General features: G+C 37.4%; 1 long non-coding RNA gene across 1 annotated transcript in view; it reads right to left on the bottom strand.

Annotated features, from left to right (window-relative positions):
* The window catches only part of LOC144297954 (uncharacterized), a 122714-nt gene extending 112822 nt beyond the window's left edge, over positions 1-9892 (bottom strand). The window contains exon 1 of the long non-coding RNA XR_013364910.1: positions 9646-9892. This is a non-coding gene — a long non-coding RNA (uncharacterized LOC144297954). The remainder of the gene's footprint in view (positions 1-9645) is intronic.
* Between the last annotated feature and the right edge of the window lie 6679 nt (positions 9893-16571).

The raw sequence follows: 16571 nt of genomic DNA, 5'->3' as shown, positions 1-16571 counted from the left end.
TGGGAATGAAATACTTACTACAACTTCACAAAACGTGGATGAATCCCCCAAACATAATGAGAAGTGAAAGAAGCTAGATAGAGTCCTCACTGACCGTATGATTCCATTTATATAAAGCACACACACACACACACACACACACACAAACAAGCAAAATGAATTGATTTGTTAGCAATCAGAAGAGTGGGTTCTCTTGGGAGTAGGTAATGATTGGATTGGGGACACAAAGAAAAATGTCCTGATTTTTGATCGGGGTGGTAGTTGCAAGTGTATGCGCAACTTGTGAGAATTCACTAATTGTATATCTATGTGCACTTTCCACAGTGTATGTTATAGTTCAATAAAGTGTACAACAAAACAAAAATACTATCCAAACTTTTAGAAGATTGTGGCTCAGAATGTAGTCACAGTTATTCTATCTAATGGGTATGTTCTTAAAACTGATAGAATTAATCAAATTTGAGTTATTTATTTTACATGCTCAAGTGGAAGCAACTCTCTAAAGTAAGGCTGAGGCCAATTCTTTAGTAAAATGAATAATGATTCTTTTTTTAATGAATAATGATTCTTGATGACATTTCAGAGTGCAAATGTTCTCAGACTGAGCCTTTTCTAAAATTGCTTTTCACATTTTGATTCTCTAATCAATAGGTGCAAAATCAAGTTAAATTCTGTTCACATCAGAGCCTAATCATTTCAAGACCTTTTCAAGATTTCCCCATCATAACTCCACTTTTCAATATTATTTCTAGTGGTCCAAGGTGACCAGAAATGTTATTTTGAACTTCATACATTATAAGAGCAGTTAGAGGCAGAAATTTAAATGTAGGCTGCATAAATATTTTCATGTCAAGATATTGCCAGAAATGTGGAAGTATTAACATGACATTCAATAATTTAAGAGAAATAAAAGCATTTCTAATATGGAATTGTTAGGACTTATATAAATTGTTACTGCTCTATTGTGATAGCAAAGTATTTTATTTTTTAAACATATACAGAGAATTATAGTATAATGAGCCTTCATGTACTCATCACACATTTTCAACATTTACCAGTGTAAGATTTGTATTGTTCCATTTACACTCCACCTAATGCCTCTTTCCCCTCACTAGATAATTTTAAAACAAATCCCAGACATCATATTACATCTGTAAAGGCTTCAGTAGAGACATGCACACACATCTTTTCAAGACTTAGAAATATATCAAAAATAAATTGACAAAAATTCTTTAGTATCAAATAGCACTATAATTTTTCTTATTGTTTGTAATTTTTTTCTGGCTAGTTTTTTGATTCAGGATCTAGTCAGGGCCCATAATGTATCTCTTAAGCGTCTTTTAATCAGTAGGCTCCTCACCCCCTCTATGTTCTTTCTCTGCCATTATTTGTTGAAGAAACAGACTGTGACACTACAGTTTAACAAGTTGACTTTGGCGTTATAATTCTATTCGGATTTACAGTTACTATTATTCAGATGTAGTTTCTTCATAGAGGTGAGATACCAATATTTCTATTAAATTCTATGTCCTACCAGAAGACCACTATGAAATGGGATTTTATGCTGTCCCATTAGTAAGTGGCTCTGTCAGCAAATATTTACTATCTGGTCGACATTGCACTAAGTACATTACAAACATTATTTCACTGAATCCTCACAGCCCTTCATAAAGCAGCTATGATTATTTCCATTTTATAGGCAAGGAGACTGAGGCACAGAGAGTTAAGTAATTTGTCCAGTGTCTCTAACTATTAGAACTGGGAGAACTGGGACTGCAATTTGTTTAGCATCAGATCCATGCTCTTAACAACAGCACTGTTCTATGAGCTTAGGCTTTGAGAAAACATCCCCCATACTAGGAGGTGTTCCTATCTAGACCCGACTTCCATATTTTAGCAGATATTTCTTTGTACCCTTATTCCTCAAAGTGTAACTTATGGGCCAGCAGGAGAAATGCAGAACCTTATGTCCCACCTCAGACTTTCTGTATCAGAATCTTTGAAGGTTGGGCCCAGAGAACCTGTACCAAGTTCTCCTGGCGATTCTTAGGCCAGTCAAAGCTTGAGAGCCACCACTTTATAGTGTGCCAGGCTAGTGGTCAGGATGCCTACCTAAGGGGTGCCTCGGTGGTTCAATTGGTTAAGTCGCTGCCTTTGGCTCAGGTCATGATCCTGGGGTCCTGGGATTGAGCCTCAAGTAGGGCTTCCTACTCAGTGGGGAGCCTCCTTCTCCCTCTCCCGCTGCCACTCCCCCTGCTTGTGCTCTCTTGCTCTCTCTCTCACTCAAATAAATAAAATCTTTTAAAAAGTGGGATGGCTATTTAATTCTTCTACTCACTACTTTGGGGCAATCTAGAAAGATATAAAAAGATTCACAACCCTGAATTATGTCTTTGGATTTTATGACCAGGGAAGGTAATAAAAAAATGTTTCTTTCTCTTCTTGGGGCTTTTCCCTATTTATCTTATCTTTGTTTCCTCTACCATTTTTTTCATGTATTTTTCCATTTTCTTCCTTTTCCTACTTCCCTACCCTGCCCTACCTTGCCCTTGAAATCTATGTAGCTATTGTGTTAGAACTCCTGGGTTCTTAGAAATACACACCCAGTGTGACGGATGTACCATGAGAAGCCATTTCCACTACATGCTTTGTCTGAAGTTGGCACCGCAATTGTCTGTTCGCCTCCGAGGCTCAGCCCGAATGGCATTCTCTGCATTGACTGCCTCCTTTTCTCAGACAGAATACAGTCTCATTTCCTTTCTCCTCGAAGCTGGTACACACACGTACACCACACCTTCACCTGACTAGTGCCATTTGAGGGCTGTCACTGTCTTTGTGCCTTTCTCACCTGTACCTTGTTCAACTGTCTAGCATGCAGTAGGTATAATGATTTCTGAATGAAAGAAATGAATGCAGTGAGTCTGGGCCGCAGCATTCATGTAATGGGCTTACTCTCCATGATCTAGGAAGAGGAGTGTATGTGGGTGTGTGCAGAGGCACAGAGTAGTACAGAGAAGGAAATAAGCCCAGGGAGGCAGCATGGTTTGATCATTGCTGCAGCCAACCAGTCCAAATGCAGGTAAAGAGGTGGCAGACCAGAGTAGGCACTTCCTGCTGGTCAGGGCATTGTTAACTTTCAAAATAAAACTACTAGTTCTTTTACCAGCAAAAGATGGATTTATTAGGGAGTAACAGAGAATTGCAATCCAGACAAGCAAGCTTCAACAAAACCATAGGCAAGTCCAGCAAATAAAACAGGGGACCATTATTTTATGAAGAGGAAGGAGGAAGTTGGGAGAGGTGGTTTTGAATAAAAGTCCATTGGAGAGAAGCAGGAGGAGTTCAGGGTGATGATAGTTTGTCATGGGCTGAGTTCTAGGGGTGGTCTATTTCTTGTAGGAGATATAGGGTGTATCTTTCCCTGTTGGAACCTATAAATGGCAATTCTTTTCTGTTTAGATTCTTCTGTCATGGGTCTATAATTGACTAATCTTCCTGTAATTGTCATTGAGCAGTAAGGCCCCCCCCACACTAGCCTCTTATTCTATCACCCTGAGTCCACTTTAGTTAAGTTTCCTTTTATTACTTTTTGCAGCATAAAGACTGACAACTGCTTTGGAAACACTTGATAAAAATTCTATAAGAAGTGGGGCACCTGGGGATCCCTGGGTGGCGCAGTGGTTTAGCGCCTGCCTTTGGCCCAGGGCGTGATCCTGGAGACCCGGGATCGAATCCCACGTCGGGCTCCCTGCATGAGGCCTGCCTCTCCCTCTGCCTGTGTCTCTGCCTCTCTCTTTCTCTCTGTGTGACTATCATGAATAAATAAATAAAATCTTAAAAAAAAAAAAAAAAAAGAAGTGGGGCACCTGGGTGGCTTAATCAGTTAAGTGTCTTCCTTCAGCTCACATTATGATATCAGGGTCCTGGGATCCAGCCCTGTGCGGGGCCATGGGATTCCTGCTCAGTGGGGAGTCTGCTTCTCCCTCTGCTCCCTCCTCCACCACCCAGCTGCTCATGTGCATACACTCTCTCTCTCTCAAACAAACAATCAAATAAATAAATAAATAAATAAATAAATAAATAAATAAATAAATAAATAAAATCTTAAAAAAAAATTCTAATAGCAGAGTTATTTTACTGTTCCCTCCTATCTCCTATTTCTGAGTGGTCAAGTTTTGTCCTATGGGGATTGGGAGCAGGCAGCGCCAGAGAGACCTCGGGAGTTCAAGATTTGAGCACAAGATTTTTTTTTTTAAATTTATGTTTATTCAACACAGGACGTTTTGGGGGTTTTTTGCTTTTGTTTCTTTTTGAGGGTGGGGGTCAGTGGGAGAGAGAATCCCAAGCAGGCTCCACTCCCAGTATGGAGCTTAATGTGGGGCTCAATTCCATGACCCTGAAATCATGACCTGGAACCCAAATTAAGAATCAGCAGCTTAATGGACTGAGCTGTCCAGGTGCGCTGAGTGCAAGATTGTTTCTAATTTAGCAACATATACAAAATTTCTAGCCTTGGGAAGCTTTACTCTAGAAAACATATTCCCTATTGCCTTGATTCAACTTCTAAAAAATACTAGTTCATTATTATTATTAAGAAAGTAAAAAAAAAAAAAAAAAAGAAAAGAAAGTAATATACACTCACCATAAATGATTTAAAAAAAAAAAACAGAAAAGTTGATAGGCCATCCTTAATTCTATTACCCAGAGAAAATCATAATTGAGATTTCTTACATAATTTTTTCCTTTGCAATTAGGAATAAAACTCTACAGAATGATTTAATTGAAGTATCATCTAAAATTTTCAATCCTTCATACATGTTTAAAATGTTTGAAGTGACATGGGGGTGGGTAGTGTTAGGACTTCTAAAATTCTTGGTAACAGGAGAGTATTATAATTCAGCAAAACAAAGGCTACTTTCTCTGTGGTTTAGTTGAGGTCAGAGAATTGTCTCAATCATTTCACAATTGAAAATCAGAATATATTTTAACTGAAAATATTGGTAAGGGACCATTTGGTCTAAATATTTTCCTCCTTATAAAGTGTATTTTTCTAGGGGTACCTGGGTGGCTCAGTCATTTAAGTGTCTTACTCAACTTGATCTTGGCTCAGGTCTTGGTTTTGGTGTTGTGAGTTCAGGCCCTGTATTGGCCTCTGAGCTGGGCATTTAGACTACTTAAAAAAAAAACAAACATTTTTCTAGGAGTAAATGATTTGTTCTCATATAGAGTTGCATGCCAAAATCATCATAGTTCTATTCATTTTGGGATTAAATGTCCATAAAAATTATGCAGTTTGTCAGGCAGGTATGACAGTCCTAGGTCAATCAAATGTTTTGCAGATTAATAATGATAGCTGTGCTCTTCATTGATCAGCCTAGTAGACCATATCATGAATTCAGAGCTGTACAATGTCTGTTTGACATACCTTTAGGCAAATTTATTTTTGTAGCAATTGGAAATATAAAACAAAGATAAAGGCAGTAGTTTCCACTTCATTGAAAATAAAAGCAATATTTATCTTAAGGGTAGTGCTCATTATACTTTACATTATGCTATTTAGATGGCAAGCTATTATTAACAGGAAGCAAAATTCTATTCACAGCACATGTTACAGGGTCATCATTAACTGTGCAAGACTAGTGCTTTTGTAGCCTTTCAGACATATGCTCCAATTTGGCTTGGTTATCCCTGCTATTTTCTAAGCTTGCTTGATATATTTTAGGATGTAGATCTCAAATGGAAAACCAAAAAGATCTTTCTTATTGGGAATTGCCAAGTCCATGTTGTCTCAGTAGTTTTTTTGGAAAATCCATTTAAACAGTAAAACTTAATGTTTTGAAATTTTATAGCAATGACAAGAGAGCCTATACATTAAATTATTTTATATATTACTCATTTTCAATATAAATTCATCATTTGGGACATTACCATAGGATATATATTCCTTGATTCTATATCAAAAGATATGTTTCATATCGACTAGGAAAGGTACAGATCTGTAACACAAAAGAAACTAAAAGAAGTGCTAACTATCCCTCTTACTAGCCAATGTAGTGAGATCAAAAAAGGAAAGAAGGAACAAAAATGTTATTATTTGCTCATAATACAACTGTTTAGCTTCAAAGTCCCAGAGATTCTGACTTATTAACTCTAATAACTGACTTATTAGAACTAGTAGGGAGTTTAGTAAAGAATTTGAATAAATTTTCAACCTACAAAAACCAATGTTCTTTCTATAGGTCAGTCATAATCAATTGAGAAGTACGGCATAAATATTCTGTTCACAGCAACAAAAAAATGTATAAAGTACATAGGAACAGGGGTGCTTGGGAGGCTCAGTCAGTCAAGTGTCTGCCTTCAGCTCAGCTCACAATCTCAGGGTCCTGGGATGGAGCCCTGTATGGGATGTCGGGCTTCCTACTCAGGGGGGAGTCTGCTTCTCCCTCTCCCTCTACCTCCCCTTCAGCTCTCTCTCTCTCTCTCTCTCAAGTAGATAAATAAAATCTTTAAAAAAATATCTTTACTAGTTCTTTAATTTAATAGGATTTCAGGTTGAGCAGCTTAAATATTACATAGGTGTCAATTATGTGCAAATAATGAAATCCTAACTAAAATTCCAAAGGATTTTCATGGAACTTGTCGAGCTGGTTTTAAAATTCATCTGAATCCTTAGAACCTAGAACAGTGCCTGACACATAGTAGGAGTGTAATAAATGTGTGGTGAAAGGCTTGCCTGGGTGCTCAGTCGGTTGAGTGTCCAACTCTTGATTTCAACTCAAGGTCATGGGATTCAGCCCTGTATCAGGCTCTGTGCTCAGAGGGGAATCTGCTTCTCTCTCTCTAAAATAAATAAATAAATCTTTAAAAATAAATAAATGAATGTATGATGATCGAATAATCAGTAAATGAATAGCTTCAGTAACTACCTATATGCAAATGACTCATATATTTGTATTTCTACCCTAAAGCCATCCTCTGAGTTCCAGACCTGTATATCTAATTGCCTCCTTACTCTCTTCACTTGGTTAGCAAGAAAACCAATTTAGACTCATTATGTTCAAAACATAATGTACTATTCCTTTTACAAATCCTGTCCTCTACCAGTCATCAAGATGGGTAAACTAAAAGCAGGGAGTTATCTCTAACTATCCAACTGTCCATTTATGATTATCTAAATCATCACAAATTCTGCTGAGTTTATATGCTGAAATTTTGAGTCCATCTGTGTCTCTCATCTATATTGCCACCTACATCTGCCATGATTTCTTCACCATTCTGGTAAATAAGTTCCTAACTACTTTTTCTCATCAACCTCAGTACTTTTCCCTTTGCTGCTTTCCTACCTCAAAACAATGTCATGATTTTCATTGTTTTTAGGATCAATTCCAAGCTCTTCATTTAAGAGCTTTGTAAGTCCCATGGCTTACAAAGTTGGGCAAGGTATGGCCCCACATATCTTCAGAGTCATCTTCCATGACATTTGCCCTTACTTCTAAGCTTTGGCCACATTGACCTTTCAATTTTTGAAATATGTTATGTTCCCGCCAGCCACAGGGCCTTTGTATATGCTAATCTTCCTGCCTAGAATCATTTCATTTCTTTCTCATCCTAATGACTCTACTTCTCCTTAAGATCTCATTGCAATCATATTTTTCTTAGGCAAGATCCTCCTGATTGCCATTTTGCTCCTTTTTTAAAAAAGATTTTATTTATTTATTAGAGAGAGAGAGAAAGAGAGTGAGCACAAGCAGGGATAAGGGCAGAGGGAGGACACTCCCTGATGAGCAGGTAGCCCAATGCAGGACTGGATCTCAGGACTCCTGGTATCATGACCTGAGCTGAAGGCAAATGCTTAACTGACTGAGCCACCCAGGTGCCCCTCACATTACACTCTTATATCATTCTGCTACATAGCTCAAATTACATTTACCCTTATGTGGATGATTTTCAGACTTCAAGCTTAATCAGAACAAGGACAATGTCTTTTTGCACTTGCTATGGTGTCAGGTCATGAATAAGTGAATGGAAGAATGGAACTAGATAGACAAGTATGTGTACAATGGTTGGACATGGTAAGTAATCAATAGCTCTTCATTGGATGAATGAGGAGAAAATCTGGTTCTAAGTAAGAATCATGGGTCAGAAAACCAACAGCAAGTGCTTTATATCTAATTTGACATTTTGAAATTGTTTCCACAGAAGAGTCCCAATATTTACATCAATGGATTACAATGAAAATAAACCAGAAAGGATTCAAATATGAGAAGAGAGATTCATCCATGCAGATAATCAAGATTTAATTTATAATAAAAATGATGAAAATATTTCTTACAATGTTCAATAAAGAGCAAAAAAGAATATTTAAACAAGAACTTGAATTCATCTGTGTTGTAAAGACTTTGGTTTCATGTGTCATAAATATAAAGATAAAATTTTCCGTTATACTTCACCATCATGTAAGAGTAGCCTAATTTAATAAGATGTTCATGCATAGTAAATTCATAAGTAAAATAAATAAGAATGGTTGATAGTTTATCTTGAAAAACTGATAGAAATTTTTGTTTTAGTTTTAAGAAGTTCTTTAATTTTGAAGAGTAACTTGAGATTTTTCAAGTTGCTTATATAATCATAAAATAGATTCATACTTATTTCACATATACTTATTCATTTCTTGCAGCCCAAAACAATTTTTAATAAGAGTAAAGAGATGTATAATAGCAGATTTGATAATACTTTAAGCACTACTGATATCAAATGTTAGGAATTTGTGGACACAGATGCATTTTTCTTAATTTCAGGGAATATTTAATTCCTTAGCAATGAAATCACCCACTCCATACTCATAGATATATCTGATACACTGACAAAAAGTAAAATGTGGCACATTTCTCTGTTTCTAGTGAACCAAGACTGTCAGGGAGGTTTAATAAATATGCCCATTGTGCAGTCTCTGACATAGCCCAAGATAATTATTAGATTATACTCAGTAAAGCTATATGAAAACTTCAAAATTAAGCAAATGGTTTAATATCCTTGTAACTGCTCACCCCAACTTTATAAATTTGTAATTTTGCCTTAATTAAAATTTTAAAACATTCTTTTTTAAATACATGTTGACAAATATATAATAACATGTATCTACTGGTGCAGTATTGTACCAAGAAGTTTCACTGCTCCAAAACCCACCGTACTTTGCCTATTTATCCCTCCTTCCCCCCAATCTCTAGGAACCACTAATCTTTTCATTTCTCCATAGTTGTGCCTTTTCCAAAAAGTCATACAGTTGGAATCATATGGTATATAGTCTTTTCAGGTTGGCTTTTTTCACTTAGTGGAATTCATTTAAGTTTCCTCTGTATCTGTTCATGGCTTAAAGGTCATTTCTTTTTAGCACTGAACAATATTCAATTGTCTGGATATACTACTATTTATTGACTCATCTACTGAAAGATATCTTGGACGCCTCCAAGTTTTTTTCCCCTTTAGGTGAAATAGGACAGCTGGAGGGAGCTGGAGGTGTGTATTTCCCTTTCTCCACCTGGAAGGCTAGATGGGGCTGGAGCTTTTCCCTTCACTCAGGTAGGTTTGGCTCTGATAAAATTCTAGCAGGTTTGATAAAATAGTTGAAAATTAATAAAAAGAAACCTTGTTTAGGGAGTCAGGAGGTCAGAAGAGGGAGCTCTCCCACTCTGCTACAGTTTGTCAATCGTGGATCCAACAGTTAGAGATGTACTTTCCAAGTCAATTCTACTTTCGCTGCTACTTTACTATCCTAGCAGTAGGAAGAAAGGTTCTTTTCCTGCCCTGGCAACAGCCCAGCCAATGAGAGCTGTCACAATTCAGCCAATGAAAAGCCACTATGAACTCTTGAGTTTATTCCAATGGATTTTTTTTTTTTAAGATTTTTATTTATTTATTCATTCATGAGAGACATAGGGAGAGAGAGAGAGAGAGAGAGATCGAGGAGAGAGAGAGAGAGAAAGAGAGAGGCAGAGACACAGGCAGAGGGAGAAGCAGGCTCCACGCAGGGAGCCTGACATGGGACTCGATCCGAGGTCTCCAGGATCAGGCCCTGGGCTGAAGGCAGTGCTAAACCGTTGAGCCATCCGGGCTGCCCTCCAATGGACTTTTTGTTATCACAACCTTTACAACTTTCCCCTTCTTATTTTATAAAAGACCCTTCTTTTGCTTTGTTCTGCAGCCTTGCCTGTCTTTTTTTGCCTAGTTTTGGTGTATAGCTTGCGTGTCCCAGAATGCAATTCTCCACTCTTCCCAAATAAGCCCATTTGCTAGTAGAATAACTGGCAGTTTTATTTTTGAGGTTAACAGGCATTGGTAAAATAATTTCTCCTGAGGGCAAGCTTTGTTAAGAAGAACCATTTCCACATGGTTCCTTTTCCCCCTCACCCTGTTGGGAACACAAGAGGAGTTTTCTTTGATATTCAGTGTAACTACCTAGTAGGGCTCTGAAGTGGGATGAGGGTTAAAACTCACAGAAGTATGACTTCCCCTATGACTCGGTCCCCCTGGAGTTTTTAATTCTCAGACTTTTCCATATTGAGCAGACAGCAATTCATTAATTACACTTCCAGTTCTCCCAACTTGGCACTTATTTCTGCCATGGCTTCTGATTGTGGGTTTCTCCTCTGATAAATTGTAATTTTCTGTATCTGTCTCCAGTTTTGGGGGTAGCTGTTTGCCCTGTGACCTCACTTCTCTGATGGACTGTGATACTGGTGATTGAGTATAAGAAATATATTTAGTCTTTGTCTCATGTCTGGCACAGAGCTCCTAAAACTCTTGGAATTTTCTAAGTGATGAGAGTGAAGGTGTCTTTGGTTATGTTAATGAAGTGACCTTTGGACTGTACCTCAGAATGGGGGGCTGGTTGCCAGGGGAACCAACCAAGAATATAGACATGGAACTTTCAGTTCTGCCCTCTGACATCCAGACTGGAGAAAGGAGCAGGAGGTTCAATTGTTCACCTCCAGACAATGATTTAATCAATTGGGCCTCCATAAAAACCCAATTCAGAGAATTTCTGGGTTAGTCAGCACATGGATTTGGGGATAGTAGTACACTCAGGGCAGGGAAGCTCTGGGTCCTTTTCCTATACCTTGCCCTATGCATCTCTTCCATCTGGCTATTCCTAAATTATGTTTTTATAATAAGTTGGTGACCTAATGAGTTATTTGAGTTCTATGAGCCGCTGTAGCAAATTAAGTGAACCCAAGGAAGGATCACCAGAATCTTTGATCTGTAGCTGGTCGGTCAGAAGCATTGGTGATATCCTCATTTGCAAATGGGATATGAAGTGGAGCAGGTGGTGGTGAGGGCAGTCATATAGAACTACACCCTTCACCTTTGGAATCTGATGCTAACCAGGTAGATAAGTGTCAGAATTGAGTTGTAGGACATGCTGCTGGTGTCCAGAGAATTACTTGTTGGTGTGGGAACCTCTCCCCCACCAAACACACATTGAGATTTGGTGATGAGGACCACCTTTTACAGATCTCAAAATAGTCGTTGACTTTGTGGTTTGTTCAGCTTTCTACTCTTTATTAGGATGTGGTGGCAACTTTTGAAGCTCCTCACATGTGGGATGAGAAACGGAAGTTGTAATATATTTTTAAAATGCCCAAATTCACTAGTAATCAGGAACTTTAAAATAACCACAAAACAACAATTGGGAAAAACAAGAAACATAATACATATTTCAGGCAGAGACCCTAGAGGAAGAAGAGGTTATGGGAAATTGTACTCTCATGCATTGCTGGTGGAAATGTGAGTTGTGATAGCCTTCTGGAAAACAATTAGGCAGTGTTTATTAAATGGTACACATTTTTTGTCACCAAACTCATTACTCATTAGAATCATTAGAACCTCACACTTATAAATAAAAACATAAGTAGGTAAGAATATGTATACAAAGGCATTGGCTGAGGGTCCTGCCTCCACATACACACACAGAGGAAAGGGTCAGGCATAATGATCTCCCAGGCATAATCTCCCTGGGAAGGTGGATTTTGTTTGGGTTTAGAGAAGTTCCCTGGAGAAAGGGTTAACTGTAAGCCCTTAGTAGCCAATACACTCAAAGCATCTAGGGATGGGTGCAAAGGGGACAGGCACGTCATCTACTACAACATAAAAAGGCATAATATGTGACCCTGAAAACAATGAGTTATATCAGTTTCAGTTGATGTGGAGACATTTCTGAAAAAAGCAAAGTTATATAAAATTATCTCTTTTTTTGACAAAAGCAACACAAACATTTTTCTCTATATGTTTGTAAATTATATAAACATAGAGGAAGCATAGAATATGCAATGGGTAGTTTATATGTGTTTCTTGGGGGAGAAGAACAAGTAGGAAGATGATCCCGGTAGAGATGTGGAATAGAAGAGAATGTCAGGTATAGGGCTATTTAAAGAAAAAGGGGGCAGGGGGAGAAATTGCACTTTGATTATAATTTTAAAACAATAAATGGAGAAATGGTTTGAAATGTTTGGTGGTAAAACCTGGCCCAGTCGGCCATACTTTGCTCTCTGTGCAACAGTAATCTGGGGAAGGAAGATTTACATCATGGTAAATTTTTCCCATCTGTAATGAGTTGAATGGTGTTGCCCCCAAAAGATAATGTCTAAGTCCTACCATCGTACCTGTGAATGTGATGTTATTTGAAAACAGGGTCTTTGCAGATGTAATCAAATTAAGGATCAAGTTAAGGATCTTGGGATGAGATCATTCCAGATTTAGGGTGGGCCCTAAATCCAATGACTGGTTTCCCAGTGAGAAAGGAGAGAGAGATTTGTGACATTGAGACATAGAGTGGAAGGCCCTGTGAAGATGGAGGCAGAGATTGAAAGGACGTGTCTACAAACCAAGGGAATGCAAGGCCACCAGAAGCCAGAAGAGGCAAGGAAGGATCGTCCCCTAGAGCCTATGTGGGCAGTGTAGCCTGACAACACCTTGATTTCAGACTTCTAGCTTCCAGAATAGCAAGATGATGAATTTGTGGTGTTGTAGGCCACCAAATTTGTGGTAATTTGTTATGGCAGCCCTAGCGAAGTCATACAGCATGGGTTCGATGGTATCAAAAGGCAGGTGCGATTGTCTACTATTTTATATTCTTCATACTACATAGATGTTTTGCCACTGCTTATGAGTTATAAAATCATATAAAATCAGTAGAAACGTGCAAAATTGTGCCATTAAGCTTGGCATGTGGAGCTGGTTAGAAAACTGAGACCATGAAGAACAGGGAATATGCTTTAAAAATTTACCTTTCTGATATGTGCATATCTTTAATAATGTGTATGAGAAAAGAAATACAAATATATATGTGAAAGATGAATTTACTGAGAGAAAATATGGAAGGCCTATTAAGAAAAACAGAAGGAAGACATTGGCTAACAATGATAAAAAGTATTTATCTCAATAATTTTTAAAAATGCAAATTATTAAAAGGAGTCCATTTTCAGCTGTTAAATTGGCAAAAAATAACTAGTGTTGGCCAAAGTTCAGGAAAATGAGCACTTCCAAATGCTGTGGTCAGAGCATATTGATGCATTTCTGGAAGACTGAATAATTAAGACAATGTACATTAATAGTTTTCCAATTTCAAATAAATACTTGAGCCCAGAAATCTTGATTATATTCATTCATCCTGAGGAAATAATCCAGACATGGGAAAAGGATAAATACAAGATACCGACTGAGGTTTTGCTTATATCATATAATACTAATAAAAGCTCATTGATTAAATTATGGTAGAATCTCTACAACTGAAATTTCCTTAGGAATTAAAAATAATGTAGTAGTGGAATATGTGGTGATTATACATGTTTATGATGTTCATAACATATTAGGTAAAAGGAACAGATTATAAAACAACATACTATGTGATCACATTTTAGAAAAGTATACACAGAAAACAAACCTTTTCAGTTTTCACTGTTTTATGAGTATTACTATATTTTTAATAAAGAAGTATATACATTTAGTAACCTAAAGATACAGGCTGACATTGGTTTACATACATTTAAATTCAAATTATGTAGGGAAATGGCAAAATATTTCAAGGATTATGGGATACTATTGCTACTAAGTGGAAACATTTAACTACAGGTAAAAAAAAATTATAAAAATATCAGATGTTCAAACTTGCCTTTTCCTTCAGATTAAGAGATAGATTTGTTGAGACAGCTGAAACAGGACCCTGTATGAGATGTTTAGTCTCCTTGACTATTCCCCCAAGATTATCAGAAAGTAATGAATAACCTAATCGGATGTTTGACAGAGCCTGCATTAATTATGTAAGTGATTTTTGAACATGATGCTCTTACATAATAACCTGCATAGTTTATGTGACTATAAACAATATTGTTTTATTTTAAAGTTATCCAAAGAACTGTTCACCAGTGTGATGAATACAGGATATGATGGATCTTACAGAAGTACTTAAATTTTCTCTAATATCATATGAATGCCTGACTGCCTTTGATTGCACGAACTAAATGAGCTCAAGGATACTCTAATAATAAAAGATACTAATAATATGTAATTTAAATATCCTGGGAAAACTACTTCACTCTTATGGTTGATTTAAAATATCTAATATGTTCATATTCTTTTTTTTTAAGGTTTTGTTTATTCATGAGAGACACAGAGAGAGAGAGAGAGAGAGAGAGAGAGAGAGAGAGGCAGAGACACAGGCAGAGGGAGAAGCAGGCTCCATGCAGGGAGCCCGATGCGGGACTTGATCCCGGGTCTCCAGGATCAGGCCCAGGGTTGAAGTCGGTGCTAAACTGTTGAGCCACACGGGCTGCCCCATATTTTTTAATATAGTACAAGTGGATGAATTAAGGAGTGTGGTATTTACAAGACCAAGTAAGTATTGCAACTTAAAAGACTCTTCATTTGCTTTGGTTTTCTAATTTTTTTCTTTCTGTCAAAATTCTAACCTCTTTTGATTAATAAGATGCTAGTCTTGTTGGACTCAATAAACTTGAATACTGCCCGTCCTGTCTCACAAAAGTCATGAGCAGCTGTCACTGACTTCATCCTCTTGAGCATTATTCTCCCTTTTCTTTTCTGTAACTACCAAGATTTCTTGTTCTGTCTCCTGAGGAACCTTGTAATGCAATATTCAGACCTCAATCTTAACTTTAAATCACAAAACCAATGCTTGAGGCTTAACTTAGTTCCTGTTTTTTCTTGTTATTTCTGTCAAAATAAGCTCCTCCGAAATTATTTTCATCAAGAATTTTCATCTCAGGGCACCTGGGTGACTCAGTTGGTTAAGTGTCTAACTCTTGACTTCTGCTTGGGTCATGGTGTCAGGGTTGTGGGATTGAGCCCTGCTCAGGCTCCATGCTCAGTGGAGAGTCTGCTTGAGATTCTCTCCCTCTCCCTCTGCCCCTCCTTCCACTCACTCATGCTCTCTCTAAATAAATAAAATCTTTTTTTTAAAAAAAGAATTTTCAGGGCACCTAGGTGGCTCAGTGGTTGAGTGTCTGTCTTTGGCTCAGGGCGTGATCCTGGAGTCCTGGGATCGAGTTCTGCATCAGGCTCCCCACAGGAAGTCTGCTTCTACTTCTTCCTATGGCTCTGCCTCTCTCTCTGTTTCTCTCATGAATAAATAAATAAAATTTTTTAAAAAGAATTTTCATCTCATATTTTGCCATCTGAGTTTGAATGATGACTTCCTTGAACTGTTAAGTATTTTTTTTCTTTTAATTATTTACAGTATTTTCTACTAAGGACTGTATAAAACTTCAGAAAGCAAAAACTGCATGAGACTATTTCAACAAATGCATGACATATTAAAAAATGGGAGTACTAAAAAAAAAATAAAAAAAATAAAAAAAAATAAAAAAATAAAAAATGGGAGTACTAATGTTTCACCAAGGTTTGTAACTGAATTTTTATGACAAAGCTAAGAATGGCAGAGCTAATGGCTATCATGAGAAGTAAGAGAGGCTCTTAACCTCTAAGGTCAACTGGAGAGATTCACTGTGGCGTCCCTTTTAGAATAACCTGGAAATCCAGTAGAAGCCCAAGGAGACCCAGGGGAATTCTCATATTTCAATGTGATGCTTTCTTTTTCTTTCTTTTCTTTCTTTCTTTCTCTTCTTTCTTTCTTTCTTTCTTTCTTTCTTTCTTTCTTTTTCTTTCTTTCTCTTTCTTTCTTTCTTTCTTTCTTCTTTCTTTTCTTTCTTTCTTTCTCTTTCCTTTCTTTCTTTTTTTTTTTTTTTTTTTTTTTTTTTTTTATTTATGATAGTCACAGAGAGAGAGAGAGAGAGAGGCAGAGACACAGGCAGAGGGAGAAGCAGGCTCCATGCACTGGGAGCCTGATGTGGGATTCGATCCCGGGTCTCCAGGATCGCGCCCTGGGCCAAAGGCAGGCGCCAAACCGCTGCGCCACCCAGGGATCCCCCTTTCCTTTCTTTCTTTCTTTTTCTTTCTTTCTTTCTTTCCTTCTTTCTTTTTTTTTATTTATTTATTTATTTATTTATTTATGATAGTCACAGAGAGAGAGAGAGGCAGAGACACAGGCAGAGGGAGAAGCA

Source organism: Canis aureus, chromosome 26 (genome assembly GCF_053574225.1).
Source record: "Canis aureus isolate CA01 chromosome 26, VMU_Caureus_v.1.0, whole genome shotgun sequence".
Classification (NCBI taxonomy): domain Eukaryota; kingdom Metazoa; phylum Chordata; class Mammalia; order Carnivora; family Canidae; genus Canis; species Canis aureus.
This window is presented reverse-complemented; position numbering and strand designations above follow the sequence as displayed.